We start from the raw sequence: 12,530 nt of genomic DNA, 5'->3' as shown, positions 1-12,530 counted from the left end.
AAGCCCTGATTTCCAACTCGTCCCTTCCCTTTGCACCTGCGCTTCTGTGAGCTCAGGGAATATTGTGGGATGGATCCAGAAATGTCTCTGTGCTTCAGGGAGCTGCATTCCCTGCGGATTCTCTGCAGGATCGTCCCCAGCGTGGCATTCACATTCTCTGGAAAATCCCTTTGCCCAGGATTCTTCTCCTGGGAAGCTGAGAAGCCTCAGAGAAAAAGGGAAACAATTCTTATCTCATTTGCTTCTCCTGTGCTGTGCTCATGTGGAATGTGTTTGGAGATTGTTCACCCACAGGGGATTGTTCCATTGCATTCTGCTGGGAGTTGTTTTCACTCTTTGGCCAGTCAGGGCCAGGCTGTGTCAGAGCTCTGGAGAGAATCACCAGTTTGCATTATTATCTTTTTAGCCTTCTCTAAGTATCCTGTCTGTATCCTTTCTGTATAGCTTACTATAGCATTCTTTAATATAATATAGTATCATAAAATAATAAATGAGCCTTCTGAGAACATGGAGTCAGATTCATCATTCCTGCCTTTGTTGGGATACCCCAAAATACAAAACCCTGTCGCACCTGGAGCAGCCCCTGGGGTCTCAGGAGTGAGAGAGACCCAAGTGCAGCCTCCCTGTCCAGCACTGGACACGAGCTCTCCGTGCCTTGGGGTGCAGATGCCACAGGTGCCTCCTAATCCTGCCTTCCTACCTCACAAAAAAAGGTAAATCCATAAGGAATTAACCAACACTAAAACCCACCACACTCATCAATACAATAATTAAGAAAATCTCAGAATTAACGAAATCTTTAATCAACAAACCAAAGCCACCACACAAAATGAGTATTTCCACCTGGTTTCAAACTGAAACCACCACAGGATGTCACCTGGCCCCAGCAGATCTTCCAGGACCCCCGAGGAGCCTCTGGGATTGTCAGATTTTAGGGTGAATCACACCCAAACACAACTTTTGGGGCTGAAACTCTGAATCCCATCACTGAGCTGCTCAGAACCCTTGCCTGGATCCACCCCATTTTTTTTTTTTTATTCTTATGGGCAATGCAACCTGTGGGCTTTTAGGGCCTGACTTCCAGAAAGGCTGAGCCTCCAGGGCTCCTGCTTGTCTGGAAGCCACAGAAATCCCCTCTGGATGTGGCAGCAGCTCCAAGGATATCTGGGGTCACCATGAGCCAGCCTTGCTGCTCAAAGCTCTGAATTCTATTTTAAAGAGGTTGAACAGAACTTGTCTCAGCCTCACAGGCAAGGTCCTGCTCACAGGCAAGCTTGAGCTCCTCACTCAATACCAGCAGGGCAGGGAAAAGTATTTAAAGAGAATTTATTTGTGCTGAGCAACAATAGCAATAGTTAATCTCTTATATTAAACCCTTTAATGACTTCAGGGACTTATGAAACCATCAGAGCCTGTTTAATGAGGGCCTGCTCTGGCCCACACTTTTCAAAGCTGAAATCTTCAATAGAGCAGAAAAGAAATTCACAATTTGGAGGGGGGGTTTTGGGGACTGCACAAAAAATTATGGAGCTGTTTGGTTTGCAGGACTCCTGTTCCTGCTGGGCAGTGCTCTGATGATGTATGAGGGGAACCTGTCAGCAGGGCCATGGAGCTTCATGATGCATTACAGCAATAAGTCGTTTGTAATACATCATCTGCAGCAGCTGCTGGCCCGGATTGGAGCCTCAGACCAAAATGAGGCGAGGATTTCAGCATGCACCAAAGCTGTTTTCTTCCTTTCTCCCTTTCCCTCCCTGTCTCCAGGTCCTTCTCTCCCCTTGCTCCCGACCTCACCCTGCCAATAGCAATTTGCTGGTGATTTATCCCTCCTGGCTCTGCCATGAAATTCCTTTTTGGTGGAACCAATGGAGCACAATGCTCTGCTGGCCAGGCAGGAGGGAGAGGGTGGCTGCAGGGGATGAGAGCTGTAATCCCTTCAGCTCTGACAGGGACCAGCACATGTCTGAGGGGGCACAGAATGTCACTTTTGGGGGGTGAGGCAAGGGGGGCCTGGTCTGCTGTCACTCATTAAGAATTAATAGTTAAGCCCCTCTTTAGCTGCACCCTGATCTTAGTTCTGATATTTTTTTCTGTTAACAATATCAGCAATTCTCACCAATCCATGGAAACACCCAAAATAACTTCATAAGCGGAGGTGAGCTCTCAGCCAATGCAAAGATTGATCTCAGGGGTTTTTAGCAAGAGGCTCCCTCACCTTCCTCACCTCTGCTCAAAGGCTGGGCAGGTTCTGGTGCCAGACACAGGCAAGGAAATGAACCACTGGAGTGTCCAGGTAGCATCCCAATAATCCCATTCCCACCTTTCCAAGCTTTTTCTTGGCCTTCACACCCACAGCAAGCAGACCTCTGGAACCTCATCAAATACCCTGAACCCCTTTTTACTTTTTTTTTTTTTTTCAGCCTTGAAAACTGATTTTGCTCTGTTGCTCTTCTGCTGTTGCCTTTAGAGGGGGGAAATGTTCCAGCCCTGTCCCTCCCCATTTCCCGAGCTCAGAGGTGCTCGGTGGCACGGCCAGGGCGATGTTTCCATGTGGGATGGGGGGGGAATTGGGACCAGGTGTAGGTGCCTGGCTGTGGGATCAGGAGCTGCCCCAGAACGATCTGCTGCTCTCCTCAGCTTGGCTCAGGAGATAATCTAATGTGCAGTGGGAGCTGCTGGATACACTGCCCATGCACACACACACACTGCACAGCTTGTTGCGTTTCCAGGGATTGTTTTGATTTTGAACTTTCTTTTTTGAGCATTTAATGCCCTGCACTTCTTAAATCACAGCCCAGCGGAAAGCAAGAGGGGAAAATCACATCCATGGCTTGTTACCATGCATGAGGCATAACCAAGTGCTTCAAATCCCTCAGGGGATTACTCAGGAATCACCAGGCCACCTGGAGTTTCATTATGGCCCTTACAAACAGGCTTTTAGCAAGAAGGATGAGGTGGGGAGGGGAGAGGGGTCTTCTGTTTAAAGCCCTGAAAAGAGACGAAGTTCACAGAGCTGAACAATGGCTCAGCCGAGTCAGCTGAGCCCAGGGGCTGGAAAGGATTAATCAGAGCGAGAAATGTCAGCGCAGAACAAAACCTTCAGCAGCCTGGCCAAGCCACAGGGCTCGGCAGAGAGCAGCCTGAGTCACTCCCCAGCCACGCAGGACCTCTCCCCCTGCCTGGGCTGGCAGTCAGGGCCTTGGCTTGGAGTCCAGCTCCTCCTGGCTCTGGCACCAGCTCCAGAGCCCCTCTCCCATCCCAGGTGTTTCCAGGCCCCTTGGTTATCCCAGGAATCCTCCTCTGCTGTGAGAAATGCTACTCGCTTCCAAAAATTCAAAATATTAATTAAAACCTCATCAAAAATACAACAGAAGACTGAACAGAGTGAATATTACAGCACTGGAGCAGGGGATTTTCCCCACCACGTGCTCACCCCACAATGGGGGTTTCACCTTTTAACCCTTTAGCCCCTCCCAATGTTCTGTCCATGGACTCCTCCTTCACTGCCCAGTGGTGGAGATCACTTGGACTGGAGCTCAGCTGTTGCCATGGTAATGAGCCAACCCCCCCAAATGTCCCAAACCCAGGGCACCCCATAATAACAACATAACAGAGTCTATAAAACTTCTCTTAACGCCTATATATGATATTTGCCTTTTATTTGTGAGAGTCAGCCATGGCATCACTCATCCATCACATCTACCACATCTTCTTCTTTTGCTAGTCCACAGGATCCAGCACCCAGAAGCACTTTGCAGTTTTGGGGCATTTTTAGAGCATTTTTGGAGGAGGATGTTGTTTTAGTCTCAATAAACACCATCCTCCTTCCAGGTCAGATATTTCTTCATACAATGAGATGATGCTACTGATTTCCAAGCGCTTCGTTCTGCTTTTATCTAAATTAAACTCCCCACCTTGTGTTATTTATGTTATTTATGATCCAAACATTTCTATTTAGAGGAAAAAGTTCAAAATATTAAATCTCCTCACCCTTGAGCTCCTCCAGCTCCCTCCTTACTTTTTCACATAATGCCAGGACTTTGTGAGGACGCAAGGTCATATTTTGTAATATTTTGCAAGATTGCAAGAAGGAATCTTCTGGCCTGCACTAAGAAAACAAATAACTGGCTATAAGGATTGTCTTGGATGTCATTTTTGATTAGAGTTAATCCCAGGTGGTGAGGGAATGGATGACACATCTGTGAGAAATGCTGGTGCTGCTTTCAGGCTGGGCAAGAATAATCCGGGCTTTACAGTTGAGGGGTTTATCTGTAGGAATCTATTATATATTGAATGTATAAATACACCCAGGAGCTCTCAGGAACCCTTAAATAGCCCATCCCTATCACAAAATACTTCTTTGCTGACCTAGCCAAGAAATCCTGGAAGGATAAAAGGGATTGATGGCACAGGATGCCCTCAGCCAGCAGCAGGATAATGCAGGTGGACAAATGTGCAGAGCTGAGGATCCAGAGCTTGTGACAGCACCCCTGGATTGTTCCTCTAAATCCACTGAGGGGTTTCATTCCCTGACACTTGAGGGGAGTGGGAATTCCTGCACAGAGCCTGGGGATGCTGGACCTGCAACATTTCCACCCTTGGAAGGGTCAGGAGTGGGAGCAGCACAGGCTGCTCTGTCTGAGGAACTCCAGCTCCACAGGCTGGGAATTCCAGCCCAGGAAAGGTGACTGGGGCATCCATTTTTCCCCCCAGCTCCACCTTTATCATGTTATTGAGGATAAAAAGAATGTCATCAAATACTTTTAGTGCTGGAATTAAAGTCCTTCATCACAAGCTTTCAGCTGGATGCCGGGTTGGAGCTGCTGAGAGAAACCCAAGCTGAAATTCTCCTCCTGCATTTGTTCTGTCACTCTGTTAAAAGGGAACAGCTGAACAAATTATCAACATTTTGTGAGGATTAGGAAAATTGATCCAGGCTGACTCACTGCATGCCTCTATAACCCCAAGTCATGGTAAAACCCAGGAAATGAGGCTGGGACTGGAAAGGGTGAGAGAATTTTTGTATTCTTGGAGCATCCTCGAATGCCAGATTGCTGGGCTCGGTTTTCCACTGGCTCTTCACACCCTGCTAGAAGTCAGAACATTCTTGCCCCAACCCCACCATTTCCTCTTGAAGTGTTTCCCCACGACTTTTGTTACCTGGGGAAAGCACAGCTTCTCAATTCAATTTAATCTGTGCATGCTAAATATCAGAAATAGGTCAAAAGTCAAACCAGCATTACAGACCAAGTGTTACTAAACTGTATTTAATCCAAAGAAAAGGGTAATAAGAACTTTTAGCCCTATCAGGACATGTTGGGGCAGTAAATGAGATCTTTACATTGAAGAACTTTGAGGAGAGACAAAAAATGCCTGAATATCTGCAAAATAATTTATTTCACACTAAGGAGGGAGCAGGTATTTTGCACATATTTGAAAGAAAGAAAATGTGTGCATCCCCAATCCTCAGAGTTAGCTTGCAGAGTGTTGGAAGGGAAGGTATTTATATTTGTGTATCATTCAAATAGGGAATTCTGGCCCAGAATTTTCCAGAGGCTTTGTTCCTGCCCAGCAGCTCCCACAGGACTCCTCCAGGTCTCAGGGTTACCTTCAGGACAGCCCCAGCTGCTGGGAAAGCCTCACCTCAGTGCCAGCTTTCAGTATCAGAGACATTGTTATGATTACAGAGGGATCTGCCTGCAGAGGTCCCTTTGAAGGCTGAGAATTTTGGCACAGGGGACACAAGGGAGATGCCTGAAGTGCTGCCAGGGCAGGAAAAGGTTCTTCTCCCAGAGGGTGGAGGTTAGATATTAGAAAAAGGCTCATCCAACAAAAGTGAAGGTTGGAGGTTGGATATTGGAAAAGGTTCTTCCAACAAAGGTGTAGGCTGGATATTGGAAGAGGGTGAAGGTTGGAAACTGGGAAAAGTTTCTTCTCCCAGAGCGTGGAGGTTGGGTACTGGGAAAAGTTTCTTCTTGCAGAATGTGTAGGTTGGATTTTGGGAAAAGGTTCTTCTCCCAGAGGGTGGAGGTTGGGTACTGAAAAAGGTTCATCCAACAAAAGTGAAGGTTGGAGGTTGGATATTGGAAAAGGTTCTTCCAACGAAGGTGTAGGCTGGATATTGGAGGAGGGTGACAGTTGGATACTGGGAAAATTTCTTTTCCCAGAAGGTGTAGGTTGGATATTGGAATAAGTTTTTCCCCCTGAGGATGGAGGTTGGGTACTGGGAAAAGTTTCTTCTCCCGGAGGGTGGAGGTTGGGTACTGAAAAAGGTTCATCCAACAAAAGTGAAGGTTGGAGGTTGGATACTGGAAAAGGTTCTTCCCACAAAGGTTGGATATTGGAAGAGGGTGAAGGTTTAAAGTTTAAATTAGTTTCTTTTCATAAAAGTTTCTTCTCCCAGAGGGTGTAGGTTGGATATTGGAATAGGTTTTTCCCCTTGAGGGTGTAGGTTGGATATTGGGAAAAGATTCTTCTCCTAGAGGGTGGAAGCTGGATATTGAAAAAGAATCTTTCCATAGGGGGTGGAGGTTGGATACTGGACAAGGTTCTTCCCACAAAGGTGTACGGTGGATATTGGAAAAGGTTTTTCCTTCAGAGGGTGAAGGTTGGATACTGGGAAGATTTCTTTTCCCAGAAGGTGTAGGTTGGATATTGGAAAAAGTTTTTCCCCCTGAGGATGGAGGTTGGGTACTGGGAAAAGTTTCTTCTCACAGAATGTGTAGGTTGGATATTGGAAAAGGTTCTTCTCCCAGAAGGTGTAGGTTGGATACTGGGAAAAGTTTTTCCCCCTGAGGATGGAGGTTGGGTACTGAAAAAGTTTCATCCAACGAAAGTGAAGGTTGGAGGTTGGATACTGGAAAAGGTTCTTCCCACAAAGATGTAGGCTGGATATTGGAGGAGGGTGACGGTTGGATAATGGGAAAATTTCTTTTCCCAAAAGGTGTAGGCTGGATATTGGGAAAAGATTCTTCTCCTAGAGGGTGGAAGCTGGATATTGAAAAAGAATCTTTCCATAGGGGGTGCAGTTTGGATACTGGACAAAGTTCTTCCCACAGAGGTGTAAATTGGATTTTGAAAAAGGTTTTTCCCCCAGAGGGTGTTTGAGCACAGGGAATGCCCACAGCACCAAACCTGCCAGAGCTCCAGGGGGATTTTGGCGACTCTTGGGGGTGATGCTTGCAGGGCCAGCAGCTGGACTGGATGATCCTTGAGCATCCCTCCCAACCCAGGACATTGTGGGACTCCATAAAACCTCCTCTTGCCCCATTGCCCGAGGCCAGGCTTTGATTTGAGCCCCGGGGCTGGGTGAACAATCGATCCGAGCCGCGGTCCGTGTCGCCGGGCCGGAGGGGCCGGGCAGCATCAGCTGCGCGCCCGCTTTGATGCGCGGCAGCCGCGGCTCCAGCGAGCCCTTTGTGGGCAGGGATCACCTGTCACAGAGAGCGGCCACAACCCTGCCCTGTCCACGGGAGGCCTTTTGATGCGGCGGGTGTTGATAATTAGAGCCTAATTGAGTGATTAACAGCCCCCAGCAGCTCATGCTCGAAGGCGGTGTGAAGAGGAGCAGGGGCTGCTCCAAAGTTCAAGCCTTTAGGATGTGTTTTTTTCCAGCCCCATCTTCCCCCAGCAGCTCGATGGATGCTGGCCCCGGGCTGGGATCCTCAGAAATGTGCAGAGCCAGCAAAAACCAGCGAAGGTGATTCCCTTTTTTCTCTCCCGAGTGCTGTAATCACTTTTCCCCGAGCCACTATTGATAATAAGCGGGGCAGGAATAGGCTCCCGTTTGCCAGGGCTCCATAGGCCATGAAAATCCCTCCAGATAGACTGAACTTAATTAACTGAGCCTATTAAGGCAATATTAAAAGAAGCCTATCTCAGCAGGCTCTCCCAGTGGGGAGACACAGCAGAGCTTTCAATTTAGGACTTATTGCAGAGCTCTCCTGCTGTCCAGCTCCGTGGGCTGCCTGGGAGCTGCTTAATCCAAGGCTTGGGAGTGGGGACAGACAGCTGGGCATGGGGGGGATATCAAAGGAAATCGACCTGTAATATATTATATGCTCACTTTGTGGCTGGGGGGAAAGCTGTATAAATGGGGAGGTTGTTTGGCACTGAATGAAATGAATGGCAGCGTGGAAATGGTTAAAAGTTGTTAAACAGGACTTAGGGAATCCAAAGAAGCTTTTCCTGAATTGTTGTGGCGTGTTGCAGTGCAGCTGGGAGCAGATTCTTACTAAAAATTGCAAAGTTCTGCACAAAATCAAGGAAGTTCTACGTAAAATCAAAGAAATTCTGCGTAAAATGAAGGAAAATCTGCATAAAACCAAAGGGAATCTTCCTGCATCTCCTCCTTTCCCCTCCTCCTCCCCCATACATAAGTTAGGGACAAGTTTTGATCCCTCTTTACTTCTCATGAAATATTGGGCCTGTCACCATGCTGAACATCATGACTGGGTTATGATCCTGGCTAGAGGAGCATAAAACAAAGGGGAAATGATGAATAAGGAACTCTGTCCTGCAAACAGAGCTTGAGGAAGCTGCTGAATCACAAAGCTAAAGTCAAAATAACCCAAAAAATGGAAGAAAATGTGTTTGCTTTGCCTTAGCACAACCTGCAAAGGGAAATGGCATGGAAGGTTAAATGTAATAACATCTCCAACAATAATTCCTGATTTTTTAAAGAGCATTTCTTCAATTTAAAGGGCTGCTGGGCCAACACTGTGCAACCAGTGATTTCTTTAAATGGAACGGACGGGGTTGGATCCATGTGGGTGAAAACTTTTAGGGCCAGGGGGATTCTGGTGGCAGCCCAAGACCAGCTCTTGACAACAATGGGCATCCCTGGAAGTGTCCAAGTCCAGGTTGGAAAGGGCTTGGAGCAACCTGGGATAGGGGAAGGTGTGTCCCTGCCATGGCAGGGATGGAATGAAATGGGCTTTAAGGATCCTTCCAACCCAAACCATTCCATGATTCTGTGATTCAGGAGTTTTTTTGGAATGGAAATCTCGGTTTTATTTGTGGTGGTTGTAGAAAGAAGCTTGGAAACACAACCGGTGTTGAGTGAACTAATCAAGGAAGGGTGGGATGGGAACCTTCTCATTGTTCTGATACAAACCCCAGGAGTTTTCACTGAAACAAGTGATTTGTGTAGAAATGGAAGATTTCTCCCTCCACAGGCTGGATCCGTGACTGGCCCAACTCTTGAAATCCCAACTGGAGCAACCCCCAAATTATTATTTTCACGGATAATGCACCAGACGTTTGCACTGCTGATGTTCCATTTTCAGCCCAAACAAGGGGCTGCAAAGCCTGGGAGCCTCCCCAGTTCATTCCAGTAGCTGGATTAAAAATAGAAGGTCCTCCTCAAGAATGTCTGCTTGGGCAGCTGAGGGATAATAGTGTGTGGCTTCAGTTTGTTTGCACAGGAAAAGCCGGGGTAACCTGAGAATTCATTACGAGAAAAGCACAGGACTCCTGCCATCCTCTAATGGCCCCTTGCAGCTCAAAATGCAAAATTTACAAGGGAAGCCTTCAAGAAATGACAGGAAAATCTGAGAAGATAACGAAACTGGCAGGGAAATTAATAGAAGCCTTGGGTTCTGTAATCCACAGTGATTAATACCTTTTAGTTCCATGATCCTTGGTTTCCACTGGAATTGATAAACTACCGACTGTGGCTTCTCTGCTTTAAATCAATACCCCAAAAAAATCTGGGTTGGCCTTGCTGGCCTATTTGTCATCTCGTTTCCAGCTGAAGGTTAGACAGAATCCTTATGAAATGAGATTTTTTTTTTCCAGTTCTATTGGAATTTCTTTTTTTATTGTCATTGTTATGCCCAGAAGATGATGGTGTGAGCAGGATTTGAGATGCTAATCCTGTCCAGCGTGTGGATAGAGCCAAGGGTTTAGTGATGGTCTTGCCAAATTTTTAGGAAAATCCTAAGTTGACAAAGGCAACACTTTAAGTTGTCTCCAGAGAATCAGCATTTTGCAGCTTTAAAAAAGAAAGAATTAAAAATTTGTGGGAAAATCAAAGAGGGAAAATGGAAATGGTGCTGCTGAACTGTAAAACAGATTTAACATGTGTGGTTTGTGTACGGTTTCATGGTGTGCTGCAAACAGAATTCTCTGCTCTTTCAGACTTATTTGCTACAGAAATTATCATGGAATCATGGAATGGGCTGAGCTGGAAGGGACCTTAAGAGCATCCAGTACCACCCCTGCCATGGGCAGGGACACCTTCCCCTATCCCAGGGTGTTCCAGCCTGGCCTTGGACATTTCCAGGGATACAGGGGCAGCCACAGCTTCCCTGGGAATCTGTGCCAGGGCCTCCCCACCCTTCCAGGGAAGGATTTCTTCTTAATTAATTCCTGTTGATGAGTTGCAGTTTGTAGGCAGAGGTCTCTCCAAACCTGGAACACAAACACCCTGACACTTCTTCTGCTGGGAATTTTATTTCCCATCGATGTCCCTCACCCTGCTTTCACCTCCTGTGCTGGATGCAGACATTTATAACATCTCTTAAACGTGCTGGGGCTGCTCTCAAGTAGAATTCCTGACCATTCATCATCACGAGCTGAGTTTCTGTTTCAATCCTTACTTTTAAATGCGCCGCCACCTTCGTTGGGGAAAGCCAAAAAAAATGCCCCAAATCTACCACGATTTTGCTCCATGCTCCCATCCTCCATTTAGCTCCAGCCTATTTTCCTTCCCACTTGCTTGACATCATGGAAATCCAGTGGATGGCAGCGATTCAGGGCGCTGGATGCGGGGCTGGAGGTGTTCCTGTCGCTAGAGCATGAGATGGCTTTCCCAGTCAATCCCGCCCTGCCTGCCAGATCCTTCACCTCCTGAGCTCACCATGGAGCACCAAAGCCATTCCCAAACTCCTGCCCTGCACAGCTGCCATGGCTCAAACCCTTCCTCTCCAAGTGCTGTCACTCAGTGGTATTCAGATCCCCCCCAGATCCCTCCACAGCTCTCCCCTTTGGAAAACCAACGATGAGCTGCCCTTGTGTAAATACGTCTTCCTTTGTAAGAAACAAGCCCCTAATTCAGACCTGTGTTGTGTTTATTTTTGAACACGGATTTTTTTATTGTTTTTTCCTTGTCAGGGGCTGTGCAGCTCGACCTTAGGCTCGACAGGGAAATGTTTATCCAAAGAGTTAACGCGGATGAGTAATCCGGGACGCTCCTGCCAGGGCTCGGGGGGTGGGATTCCCGTAAACAGCCAGGCCCTTTGAACCCAGGCCTTTTATTTTATGTCATCCTCCAACCACTAAACCAACACGCCACCGTGGAGGCCTTCCCTGCTCAGCCAAAAGGCAGATTAAGCCATGGAAATTGAAGCTGGGAGCATCATTTGGGGGGACCTTGCGTTGGTCACCTCGTCCTCTTTAATTCGCGCTGTCCCGAGCGTTGTTTGCGCAGTGCAGGGTTGTGGCAGCCCCAGGAAAGCTGTCCTGGCTCTGTGGAGCACCTACAGCTATGGACAGGCAGTGGCACAACCAAAGAGGTGGAAAATGAGGGAGAACTGACTGTTTGTGGGCATGAATCTCCTCCTGCTCCCTCCCCATGGAAACTTCCTCTGGGGCTGGTCGTTCCTTATCTCCCTGCTCCCAGTTTCCCCCTTCCCTCTGAGGGAGCAGCTCCTGGGCTGGTGGGATCCAGCTCCCACCCTCCTCAGTGATTGTCTGTCCAGCACAGAATTCACCCCTTTATCTGCTGCCATCAATGATCAGCCCTGCCAGAGAGTCACTTTGAAACCCTGCTTTAATGAAGCCGTGTTCATTTGTTGCAGGATACACTTACAGGTGCAATAAATATCAATAAATATCCAATTTTTCAACCCTTAATATCTGATTTTCAACCCTAAATATCTGATTTTCTGCCCATTTTTAGTGCTGATCACGGACATGGACTGGATTTGGGGACTGTATCAGTAAACTCCTGGAGATTTTCTGTGGATGTTATGCAGCTCAAATTCCCCCTCAGTATTAAGACCATGCAGAGTTATGAGACTGAGGCATCCAAGAAATAATAGGAATAATGTGGATATTGCATAGCCATCCTCTACCAGTGGCATGAGTCATTCCTAAAGTGCCCTGTATATCTTTCAGGGTGGATTAAGGATACGAGACAGGGGAACCATGAGGGCTCCTACAATGCTCCACAAAGACTCCAAAATGGGAAAAAAACCTTTTGAAAACAACTCTGAAAAATAACCATTTGTCGTCTGCAGTAAATAACTCGGTCACTGGGGAGGTCAAAGGCTCCCATCCAGGGCTGGGATTAATGACCTGCAAAACACCAGCTTCAAAATGGGCTCTTCTCCTGCTTCAGGACAGGCAGTAATGAAGCCTCTCCTGCCATTCCTTAGCCAGGAATGAAATTCCAGGCAGGAAAATGGGCTTTGCAGAGGATGCACAGGGATGAGTTAAGCAGTGATAGAACCAGCACTGCGTAAATCAAGGGCCAGGGACGCTGCAGGCTGCTCCTCACCTGGGCAGGACGCGGCAGGAACGCCCAG

This window comes from Fringilla coelebs (assembly GCF_963513975.1).
Source record: "Fringilla coelebs genome assembly, chromosome: 19".
NCBI classification, from domain to species: Eukaryota; Metazoa; Chordata; class Aves; order Passeriformes; family Fringillidae; genus Fringilla; species Fringilla coelebs.
The sequence above is the reverse complement of the archived record's forward strand: the minus strand, read 5'-3'. Positions refer to the sequence as shown.